Source organism: Danio rerio, chromosome 7 (genome assembly GCF_052040795.2).
Source record: "Danio rerio strain M-AB ecotype USA chromosome 7, GRCz13ab, whole genome shotgun sequence".
In the NCBI taxonomy this organism is placed as follows: Eukaryota; Metazoa; Chordata; class Actinopteri; order Cypriniformes; family Danionidae; genus Danio; species Danio rerio.
Window position 1 is genome coordinate 35,872,819 of NC_141027.1, and position 12,235 is coordinate 35,885,053.

At 34.0% G+C, this 12,235-nt stretch overlaps 1 long non-coding RNA gene across 38 annotated transcripts in view; it reads left to right on the plus strand.

Annotated features, from left to right (window-relative positions):
• LOC110439935 (uncharacterized) overlaps positions 1–12,235 on the plus strand; it is a 329,391-nt gene that overhangs the window by 284,800 nt on the left and 32,356 nt on the right. For 2 of the 38 annotated variants that reach the window (XR_015495924.1, XR_015495937.1), the window contains one exon: positions 8,212–8,407. The exons of 35 other annotated variants lie outside the window; for them this stretch is intronic. This is a non-coding gene — a long non-coding RNA (uncharacterized LOC110439935). Of the gene's footprint in view, positions 1–1,561; positions 2,348–8,211; positions 8,408–12,235 lie in introns of those variants that run through there. One more of the 38 variants, XR_015495899.1, reaches the window with a different exon arrangement.

Sequence of the window (12,235 nt, forward strand, 5' to 3'; positions counted from 1 at the left end):
GCAGTTAAAATTAATAACTTGTTTCTTTCAATCGCACTATAACTAATAAAGATGTATTTTAACATTACTGTAGTAACATCAGTGCAATTATAGGCACTACTTACTGTTGACAAAAAGTAAATTTGTATGTTCAATGAAAAGTCATTTTTGCTTTTTGCAGCTTATGTCAATATTGTGATAATGCAATACACTGTAAAAAAAGCTTCAGCAATTATCTCATAATAAAAAAAAGAAAAATACAATGCCATATGCCTATTTACCATGGTGTATGAGTATATTTCCAAATCGAAGCATTCAAGCATTTGACGGGTTTGTTGGAGCTCAGGCATTATTTACAGAAGATCTGTTTGCATAACCCGTTTCCTAGCCTCTGTCTCCCTCAGGGAGGATGGATTTTAGTGTGACACACTGGTATCCGCGGGTGTGTTCACCTTTCATTTCCGATAAGCATCTGTAACCCAGAGAAATGTGGTTCCACCCCCACAATAAAATAATAGCAGTGAGATTAAAGAGGCACTTTTCTCACCTGTGTGCACTCTATCTTGATCCATCAATTCAAATCCAGGAAAATCCAGAGCTCAAGTTTTAGTCATAATAAAATCTTAAATAGTTAAAGGTTCAGTAGGTGATTGTCTTCAGAAACATTTTTGTTGTGCTGGTTGAAAGTCGCTTTACATTTCAATAGTACTGATTAAAGTAAATGATCTAAATGTATTTATATGTATTTTTATATTCTAGGTAAGGCATAAAATAAAAAAAGTTAATTCACTTAAATATTGCCAGGTCAACAGTTTACATAATTCTAAAAAATAAAGCTCAAACTGACTGTCAACAAATGTAGATTTGTACATCTGCTCACCCGTTCATGCAGATCCACAGTTTGCACATACACGCGTGCCGTGTTCATGTGCACACGAGAGAGTGACAGTGGTCACTTTTGCACGCTGGAGGAAGCATGACGCCATGGCTGAAATATTTTTTTAGACAGGTAATGTTCTGTTTTAAAACTATTTTAGTCGCGCAAAGCTGATGTAGATTTTGTTGTTTCACTGAAATCTTTCGATGTGACTATTTTAAATTTTATATGGAACCTTGTACAGCATCGATAACATATTTTTATTGATTTTTATTTAGTGTAACGGTAAATATCGCTATTCCTCGTAGCCTGCTTTACTGAGCTGAAGTTGGTTTTATATTCACATTGGTTCATTTTTGAACAATGACAACCTGTGACACTGTCCCTATATCATTTACCATGCTACTCTAAATATTCAGTCTGAAATAGCATGTAAGTATGGCTTAGTAATAAGTGTAATTCCTGCACACCACCGGCCAAACACTAAGCATACAGTAGTCGCTTTAGGATGAAGCGCATGAGAGAGTGAGACCAGCGAGCCTTACACGCATGAAATATTGCACATTATGACAAGTTTTGTTTGCTACCCAACTGAAAACAGTTTTTCATTCAGAATTGTAGTATTATAAAGTACTACAAAGGTTTCTAACTGGTGAATGATATGATCTAGTGGCTCTCTGTGATCTTTGTAGTGTGTGCTTTCAGAAGGCCTGGCTTTGGACGGCAGGGGAGTGACTGTGTTTCAGAAATATTATGCTAATGGATATCATTCTGGAAGATAACCTTCTGCACCTTTAAGTAAAAGGGTAATACCTAGAAGTGATGATGATTTAAAAATTGTCATGTGTTAGCGTAACTAATTGCTCTATATTAACACTATTTTGAGAAAAAAAATTGTGCCAAAATCTAAATATTGTTTGAAGATATTAATGAATATTTATCTAACCAGAGCAAAGCTATGTTTCGGGCTGAAGTACGTTTTCATCTCAGTTTTTAGTGTTTATTTAAATTGTGCTTATTTAAATGAGCCAAATTTGCTATTATTTTAATCTCCAGTCTAATATTTAGCAGTTAAGACAGTTCTTTAATGCTTCACTAACTAGCAGAAGACACTAACCAGTTTTATATTCCAACTGTGCAAATGAGAAATGTTGTAACACTGTGTAACAATGTGTCCCACTATTAATAAGACAACAGTATGCAATTCTGTGACATTAGCTAGGTTTTTGTTTTCTAATTAGATATGGAAGAAAAAAATAGACCAAGACAAGCTAACAAGCTAATTGTTATACAACTATAACTCAAATTTTATATTTTGTTTTTTCCCAACAGATCACACCACAGTTCAAGCTGTCATATGGTCATGTTACAACATTGGGCACATTGTCACAATCCATTTTTAATTCCATGGTGAATAAAGGCATTGTTATAATGAAATCAAGCCACATATGTGTACTGGACAAGTGTGAAATAAATTTGGATAAAAATATACACTATGTAGCCCATGTGTCTTTGGACAAACTGAGAATGTCAGAAATTGTTAGGTTGTGCCCTGTCAGTGTTAAGCTTCGTGGAAAATGTAGTGAGCTAAGCTATTAGTTACTCATGTAGCTTAACTGCACTAAAAGCTACCCCGGGAAATGTAGCAAGCTAGGCTAAAAGCTACATGGCCAAAATTAGCTTAGCTACATCTAAGCTATTTCTATTTTATTTTGAAATAGAAGAAACCTCAGTCCAAGTCAGTTCGACTTAGTGACCAATAAAACTGCCAATAAAACGTATGAAGCATAATTGTTCAATTTAATTTTTACTGCAAATAATATGATTTTACAGAAACAAATTTTACTAGAGAACAAAAATAAAAATCAAGAAATCCTGTGTTGCACATTTTAAAAAAATATAGTGATGTTTAGTAAAAGGAAATGTATAAATTGTACAATAGTGTACAGGTATATGAAATGACCAAATGTAAATGTAGTATTTACGACTCTGTTAATGATTTCTCCTACAGAACATATTATTAGTAACTATCTTGAACTAATAGTTAACATAGTATACTTTAGCTTTTACTATGGTAAAAAAAAAAACTATATAAATATAAAACTGTAGAAAATCTAGGGTTATATAGACCATTTCAATGTGGTCATGTCATTGGCCCAAGAACATTTCCTGCGTGTTATCAATCTATTTCATAACTGTAACAAGAGGCAAGTCATCATAACTTAATGTTAAAACAGTTGTCATAACATTATTTATCAACATGTGTCTCTTTTTGGATTCTAGGATTCTATAGAAACTAAAAATGTAAAACAGGAAAGACGTTGGGACCATTGTTTTAGTTTACATCCCTCAAAAAAAGAAAATAAAATAAAAATTATATATATATATATATATATATATATATATATATATATATATATATATATATATATATATATATATATATATATATATATATATATATATTTTTTTTTTTTAATTTAGAAAGTAGCAACAATACCGCTACTGAGAAATTTAGTTAAGCTAGTTGCGTCATTACATGTACTGTACTTGTTGACGCTACTGCCCAACACTGTGCCCTGCTTTCCCCTACAAACCCTCATGTTGTTACAAACATGTGACTTTATTCATCTGTACTAAGAAAGATATTTTATGACTAGTATATAATATTTATACTGTATATTGTTATGTTCACAGTGGACAAAAATATACAGATAGTTTTTGTGTGTCATATAAGTTTGGGATTACTTAATGTTGAGCAGGGCCTTGTTCAGATTGCCAGTGCAAATGCAATTTTTGTACAGGTCTGTTTGGAAGCTGATCATAATTAGCTTTATATGTATTAAAATAGTAGCTCAAAGCTCAAATATCAGGAAATCTGTTCAAGCTTTTATGTACTGTAGATTGTTTGCCAATCAACAAAACCACAACAACAACAACATGTTGATAGACATCACAGAGGCAGAGTTGTGCTATTGCAAAATGCAAGTAGAGAAAATGGCAAAATATGTTTAGTTGCTCTGGTCAACTATTTGAGCGTTGATGCTAAATCCATGGATACCAGCATGTATGTTTCTACCACTGCTTCATAAGACCTAATAATCCAACAAAAGATAAGATACATTGCATTGGAAACCCTGATGTTGCATGCCACTTCAAAGCCAGTACAGGTGTGCTGTAAAATAAGAGTAAGATGGGACACTCAAATTGGATTTGAAGAGGTGCAATATGCTGTGTGGAAAGGCAATTATTTACATCAATCATATTCCAATCAGATACATGCATAATGGATTTGGACTGATTGTCTGACCAAAGCTTAAATGACAATTATTTATGTATAACTATCCCAGTATGTGTGCATCACCATTTAGTGACTGTGCTGAAAAATGGTAATTTTTTTTTTTAATGACTGAAAGGTGTCAGTCTGTTATTACTCAATACATTTTCCATTTCACTGAGCAATACACTACATTTTAAACGTTTTAATAATTAAGCACAGCATCCCCCTATCAAAACACTGCTCATCGTTTCAGACATATTTGTTTCCCTGTAGCCTGTTAATGAAGGCAAAAGAGCAGTGTGTGTACAGAGCCATGAAGTGTGTCTCTATGCAGATGAGATGCTCTTCAGACAACATCAGTGTGTGAGCAGCACACCGTGTAATGACTGTAGCTGAAGCCTCGGTTCTCATAGCTTAACACGGAACACTCTCACCATGCTCCTACAGTGCCCTGTGCTAATATTTTACACACCATTGGTAAATATGAGCAAAAACTGCTGTAAAAATGACTTTATTGATCAACCTTTTGATATTTTGGTCAAAATATTAACACACACACACACTTGTACAACTATCTTTATTAGGACGTATGTAGGATGTATTGAACCTAAACCAAAACAGGAAACACTGGAAAGAAATTGCATTTTTACATTTTTAAAATACTCCATTTGGTGTCATTTATGAGCCAATTTCATTACGGGTACCATAAATTGCCCCCACAAGGTCAATTTACTGGTATTGCTATACTTGTGAGGACATTTGATCCTCAGAATGTGAGGAACATAAGGTACACACACACACACACAATTAGGTTGTTTGAGTTTGTTTTTGGATGAGATCCATGATCTTTTCTGGTAATGAAGTTGAATTGTAATTTTGGAGATATTCAGACCTCAAGACCCAGCTAAATTATCGTCTATGTGTCCTAACAGTGTTTTTAGCATTGTAGGTCATATGCAGTATATGACTGTCAACATCTCAAAAAATGTTTTTTGGTGTTTTGTGCCCCTCTAAGCTTTGATTCTATGACATTTTTTTGGCCACTCAAATTGACCAACCTCCTAATAGTGCACTGGGACAAGACAAAAATGCGTGCTCTTCCTGATTGATTGAAATTTATTGCACGTTTTCAGGGTTTACATTTACTTCCTTTTTTAAATTTTATTTTTGCTATTTTTCTTCCCATTTCGTGAAGCTTAACAACTTTTTACTTAAAAAAATTAAAGCACTGTACCTTGGTTTTACACATTGTGTGTTACACAAGAATGGCTAAGTGAGTTTGCCTTGTGCATTTCCTCATATTTACACCCCTCTGAAACAGGAGGTCACAACTAAACAATCTCCTGCTCCTCGTCACCCAGCTTATATGGAAAAAAAACTATATAGACCCATATGTTTTAATATAGGTTTTTAATATATGTGACATATATAAAATCAGCCATTTTCCTATATTATTTGTACATATATGCACATATATGTGTTCATATGAATAAGTGCACACATGTACTTATAAGTTCATATATACATGTATGTGTGCATATATGCATATACTGTATATATTCCTATACTGTATGTTCACCTATATATTAGTAAAATGATTAAAATCCAGAGTTGCTAGAAAACATGAATGAAAGCTATGTAGAAATTAAAGTTTTTTTATTTACTTAAGAACAATTGAATAGTACAAGAAAAAATATATATAATAGAAGAACAAAAATAAGAGAAAAATGAAAAAAAAAAAAAAACTAAATAAAAAACGACTAATTTGTTATTTCCTTCTATTCCACTGTCTTCATACAAGAAAGAATTGACCTAGTAATTTTTTCAGGAAAATGTGTAGACATCATAGCTTTCCATCACTTCCATTGCCATAGTTAAATTCCATGGCATGCCAATTACACATGATGCTTATTTCAAGTGTTCACACATACATAAGTTTTTTTGTGCTTTTTTTGTTTTGTTTGTTTGTTCTTAGTTATTACATTGATAATAGTAAATATGAGCTAGGCATCATGTATGACAGTTGCCAAAGTGAGATACAGTAAGTTATAGTAGTCTTATCTTGTGTGTACATATAGGGCTTATATGTGGATATAAAGAAGCAATACAGGAGATATAAAGGCCTGTATAGGCACATATATGCACCACAATTTTGCCTATATGGGGCATACATACGCATTTATGAAGCATATATATTATCATATACACTGTAAAAATGCAGGGTTCCACAAAATTTATTCATGTTTTCCCATTTTTTGGCTAGTCCAGCCTGATCTCACGAGAAATCATAAGTATTTTAGTTTTTTTTTTTCCATTTAATGGATAATTCGTACAGTACATTAATTCAGGTTCAGTCATATGAAAATGTACAGGTTTAAAAGAAGGTGTGGCACCCAACCCAACTCCACCCCTAAACCCAACCGTCATTGGGAGATAAGTAATTCGTACTAAATTGTATGAATTAGATCATACGAATATAAATGAATTTGCCACTAAACTGAAAAGTTATGAGTTGAAGTGAGATCAAGTTAGCTTTTCTAAAGGCCGGCTCACACTGTGTAAATTATTATTTTTTTTTATAATTAATTAATTAATTTACAGTATTTTTTATAAATAATCCTAACTGATTGTAGCATGTCAGACTGCACGAACATGACTCTCCTGTCTCTCCTTAAGATCTCAGCTGTCATTAAGTCAGACTGAACGACAATGAAGACGTGCCAAACATGGAAGAAAGTGCCCCAAGAGTTTGATATAACCCACCCGTGACACTTTCACTATCCCGCGTTCTGAAATGATTCCTCACAGCAAACGTAAACAATCTGACGTGCCAATTTTGCACGAGGCATGTCTCAATAATAAAACCAGGAAGAAATAAACAGTTTTGACATTTCCCCGTAGTCATTTAAATTGTCGCATGGATTGCCTCATCTGATTCTGCGCTCCTATTGGTTCTTGGATTGATGCTCATCGCAGCTGTTGTCACACTGCAGTAAAGTGTCTGGAATCTTTTGACACTGCCAAAACTTTATCGGAGGAAAAATCTGATCGCAACGGGCACTAAGCGGGCGGTCAATGTCATGTTATGTCAGTGAACATGTCAAAACAATGATCAAAGATCAGCGATTTTAGCCTAGGATTTCAGGAATCTTTTAAGATTTCCCACATTTGTCTCAGATGACCGAATCGTTGCTGAAATCTAACAGTGTGAGCAGGGCTTTTGACATCCAGTAGATTTTCATTGACAGCCCAAATTTAGCCTTATTTTAGTCAAGCTATCTAAACTGTATAAAAAAATCTGTTATTTTATGTAAAAAAAAAAAAAAAAGTTAAATAACGGCTGTTAAATTACAGAAATTTATCGTAAAATAACCCATTAAATTACAGAAATTTACCAGAAATTTAAATTTAAGGGAATTTTTGTAATTTAACATCCATTATTGTACGGACGGGGTCACTCCAACTGCCGGAACAAATGTGTAAAATTACAGATTTAGTTTTACAGTGTATGTTTAGACGCCAAAAAACATTTAAAAGTCTCTTATCGAAAAACAAATTCAAGAATTTTTGTTAATATTTTGAGTTAACGAACAAAAAGTTAAAAAATGAAGACATTTTCAACAGGCTTCTATGCTCATTTTTAACAATGGCGCCAATATTAATGGAGGGCACTGTATATTTGCCAGCTCTGAGAGGATGTGTTGAAAAGCAGAGTCGGCGTCTGAATATTTTGAGTGAGGGGGAAGGAAAGTAAAGAGGGCCGTCCATGCGGGAGACAGTAGAGGTGCGTGGAGGTGAAGGCTCTGCTTCCGTCCTTGAGGGAGCCCATTTAAACAGCGCTTTGAAAGTGAAGCTCGACAGCACCGGGAGTCGTTTCACTGACTGCTGCTGCAAGCGAGAGAGAGTGAAGAGAGAAGAAGATTGAGCTGGTTGGGAGGGACGACTTTCCACATGAAACATCCAGTGTTTTCATAGGCTGAGTTTCCATGTTGTAAATATTCACCAAATGCTCTTTCTACTTAGCTTTCCTCCTGTCTGTGTTTCTATTGTGTGTGTTTTTCTTTATCTTGTACAGGTCCTGATGGAGGGAGAGGGAGGGAAACAGAAGTAGAGAGAGGACCAGGGAAAGCCCATAATGCTGTAATGCCCATTAGTGAGATTTCACGCACTCTCTCTGATCTGACTCACTGACAGAAGCCTCTAAGAGACTATAATGAGAATTTTGGCAGGGTCCTGGATGCATGCGTGTGTGTGTGTATGTCAATGTCTAGGTGAGTGCAGTTTTTATGTGCTCTGCTCATCAGCTGTGACGGGAAATGTTTGATATAATGCATGCAGTCATACATATTCCATTCACATATTGATATGGACCCTTTCACAAAACTGTTATGATATGTTACCCAGTCGGTAACACTTTATAATAACTGCACACTATGAATCATCTATTCAGCATTAGCTAATAGTTAATTCATTATCTTTTAAGCATTAACTCTACATTAATAGACATTAATAAGCATTTTATAAATACAGATAAAAATGCTGTATTCTTGACATAAGCACATTTATAATGTGTTTAAATATGGTGTTTTCATACTTTATTACGTATTAATTAATTAGTTCATTACTAAATTCAGTATTGCATTATTTACAAACCATTTGTATTTAAGAGTAGTTTGGGGTTTTAAGATCATTGAAATATTAAAAAAAAAAATGATTGAGATTAGATATGGACCCAATCTATTATGCTCCTAAACATTTTATAACATGTTGAAACTCTTGCTATGACATGTTAGTTTTTATTATAAAATATTAAATGTCTACCCTTTAATTTCTGTAGTGGCAAACAGTGGCAAATATTATTAAAAACACAGATCCTCTCTCCCTCTCTCTCTCTCTCTCACTCTCTCTCTCACACACACACATTTTATTTTACACAAATTAGCTTTGGTCCTGGAGGGCAAAATGACAAGAGGTTACTTGGAGACTATGTGTTTAATTAATTGAAAAATGCTCAAATTGCTTTTACAGTTGTTATTGGAGGTGAAAAAATGGAATCCGTGTTGCCAGTACTCAGGCGTAATTAGCTCCTGGGGGAGTTGGATATTTAGCATTAGCAATGTTGCTGCACTTAGGACACAAATTTCTATTTTGATAATGAAGGGCCAGGCTGTCTTGAGGACAGCTGTAGTTTGAGGGGGTGGGGGTGTTGAGGATTTTGGAGATCCTGTGCAAAGGAGAGAGAGACACCCTGTCTGCTCTCTCTCTCTCTCTCTCTCTCTCTCTCTGTGTATGTGTGTCTGTGAAGGATATGGCAGCAAGGGCTCCCAGGGGCCACACATTACCCAAAGTATTTAAGTTTCCAATTAAACTGAGAACCATGCTTGGAAAGAGCCAATGAGATTCCACGAACGTCTCAGGGAAATCGTGGCCCATGGAAGAGCAGGGAAGAACAGGAGAAAATCCTTTGTTTATTCATACTTAAACTTTATTTAGACTACTTCTTTGAGGATGGACATGTTGGAGGGAGGTAGAGTAGAGAAAGAGAGAAGGGAAGGGAGAATACAAGCCTTTAATGATCTGCTGTGGAGAATCAGTGTGGAGTCCTTGGAGACTGCTGGGCGAGTTTGAAGCTGCATGGTCTCATTTGGTTTGGACTGAGTGTGGCAGTCCAACTGAGCTCTTATACCATGCTGTCTAAATGCCTGCCTGCTACCGCCTCTAACTGCCTGCGTGCGTGTGTGTGTGTGTGTGTGTGTGTGTGTGTGTGTGTGTGTGTGTGTGTGTGTGTGTGTGTGTGTGTGTGTGTGGACATATGTCATGAGAACTGCATACAGGACATGTGAACGAATAAGTCTGCTTTGTTCAGAACGCTTGCTAAACCTTAATAATTTCCACTGTAGTTAATAACACATTCCTTACTTGTTTAAAAGCATTTCTTTACTCTGTTTACTCTGTTTGGCATAATAGAAAGTGTCCATGTAATAGCTATTTAGCTAAGTTAACAAAATATTTTAGTCAATATTGTGACACAAACATAAATCCTGGTATTGGAGCTGAACATGCATTTGCTTTTAAAATTTGATGGAGTTTATTATGTTATGCAAGATGCCAGATAAGATCTATGTCCATTAACCATCAATACGTCTATCTCTCTGAGGATTTTGTTTTTATTGATACATTTTGAAAAAAATTGAACAAAGTTTATTCGTAAATACATTCAAAAGTTTACAAATTTTTAAAAAAAATTGCTTCTTAAAATAAACTAATAATAATTATATAAATCTAACCTAATTTTTCCTGATTTCTGCTATGAATATAGCCACCAATGCTGTCATAGCAAGGAAAACATTGAAATAAAAATTAAATAGCACAGTGTTTCTTTGTCCAGATATCTTATAATTATGTTTGATAATTCATTGTAATGTAATTAATCTTCTTTATAAAGAAGTTAAGAAAGAAAAAGTTATCTTGTGTTCTTCTGTATTATGAACACAAACATTGTGTTAACAGTGTATGTCATTATAAAAATCTTTATGATTGAAAGAATAAAAATGTTAAAGAGTTAGTATACCCTAAAGTGAGAATTGCCCCCATTTACACACTTTCATGTCATTTCAAACAAAATTCCAATTAAGGTCTTTTCATCAAACTGTGACACTTTGAAATGTTTAAGTTGCAATATGAGTTGAGTCATTTAATCAAAGTGTTCTGAAGAGACACAGTCACTTTATATGATACTAGAAGCTCAAACATGTTTGGTTGACATAAAAAGGCTCATTCTTGAAAGTCAATCCAAAACCTTTGTGCTTCTCAAAAAACTCATGAGGTTTGTTCCTACACATCATGCAGATACACTAGCGGACAAAAGTTTGTGGACAGTTTATTTTTTTGTCTTCATGCTTTTTTTTTAAAGAAAAATATTCTGTTTATCACGGCGACATTTATTACGTCAAAAAAAAAAAAGTTAAATATTTATTACATTTTTTCAATATTTGCTTTCTTATTGTATTTAGTTTCAAATGAAATAAATTCTCCAGTCATTATTGCTTTTATTTCTATAACCAATAATAAAAAAGTTAAAAAATAAAATAATAATGATAATAATAATGATTAATATTAGAGTGATTTTTTGAAGGATCATGTGACTGAAGACTTGAGTCTTGAAGCTGTAAATTAATCTTTTAAATCTCTGGAATAAATTATTAAATTAAATGATAAACTACTTTTGATCATTTATTTTATAGTGCAATAACATTTTACAATTTGAACATCCTGTCATCATTCATTCGCCCTCCTTTTATTCGGAGCCTATGACTTTTGTTTTTGTTAACACTTTAGAGTAATGGTCCATTAGTTAATGTTAGTTCATGTATTTGCTAACATCAACTATATGAATAATCTTGTAAAGCATTTATTAATCATAGTTCAACAAAGTTTTGTAATGTGTTATTAAAATACAAAGTTGTGCTTGTTAACATTAGCTAATGCACCATGAGTTAACATGAACTAATGCTGTTTAGCAAATGTTGTTAACTAATTTTAGTTACTAATTTAGTTAACTAACTTAGTTAACATTAACTAATTTAGTTAACATTGTTAACTATTGCTAACAGAGATATAATAAAAGCATTACTAATTGTGTGTTCATGTTAGTTTCAAATAAACTAACATTAAGTAATGGACCATTATTTTATACCGTGTTACCCTTTTATTTATGGAGCATAAAACAAGATATTTTGATGAACTTTTTTTTTTCAGACAGACTTTATCAAAATATCTTAATTTCTTTTTAGCAGTAGAAAAAGAGTTTTGTTACATCACGAGAGCTGGTAATCCATCAACACTTGCACTGTCCTTTTAAAGAGGAAAATATAGTTAAATGGCTGTCCTTTTACATCCCAGACACCATGCCCATTGTACAGAAAATATGCTAATTGGGGCAATGGGAGAAACTGAGACGTGGGGTTCTTTAATTTCCCAGGGTGCACTGGGCTTAGCAGAGATGACAGAGAGGCTGAGGTGGAGTGTAACGGGAGCTTCACCGCAGCAGCCCTGCTATGGGCTTCAGCCGACAGAGGAGCTCCGTGAGAAACACAGAC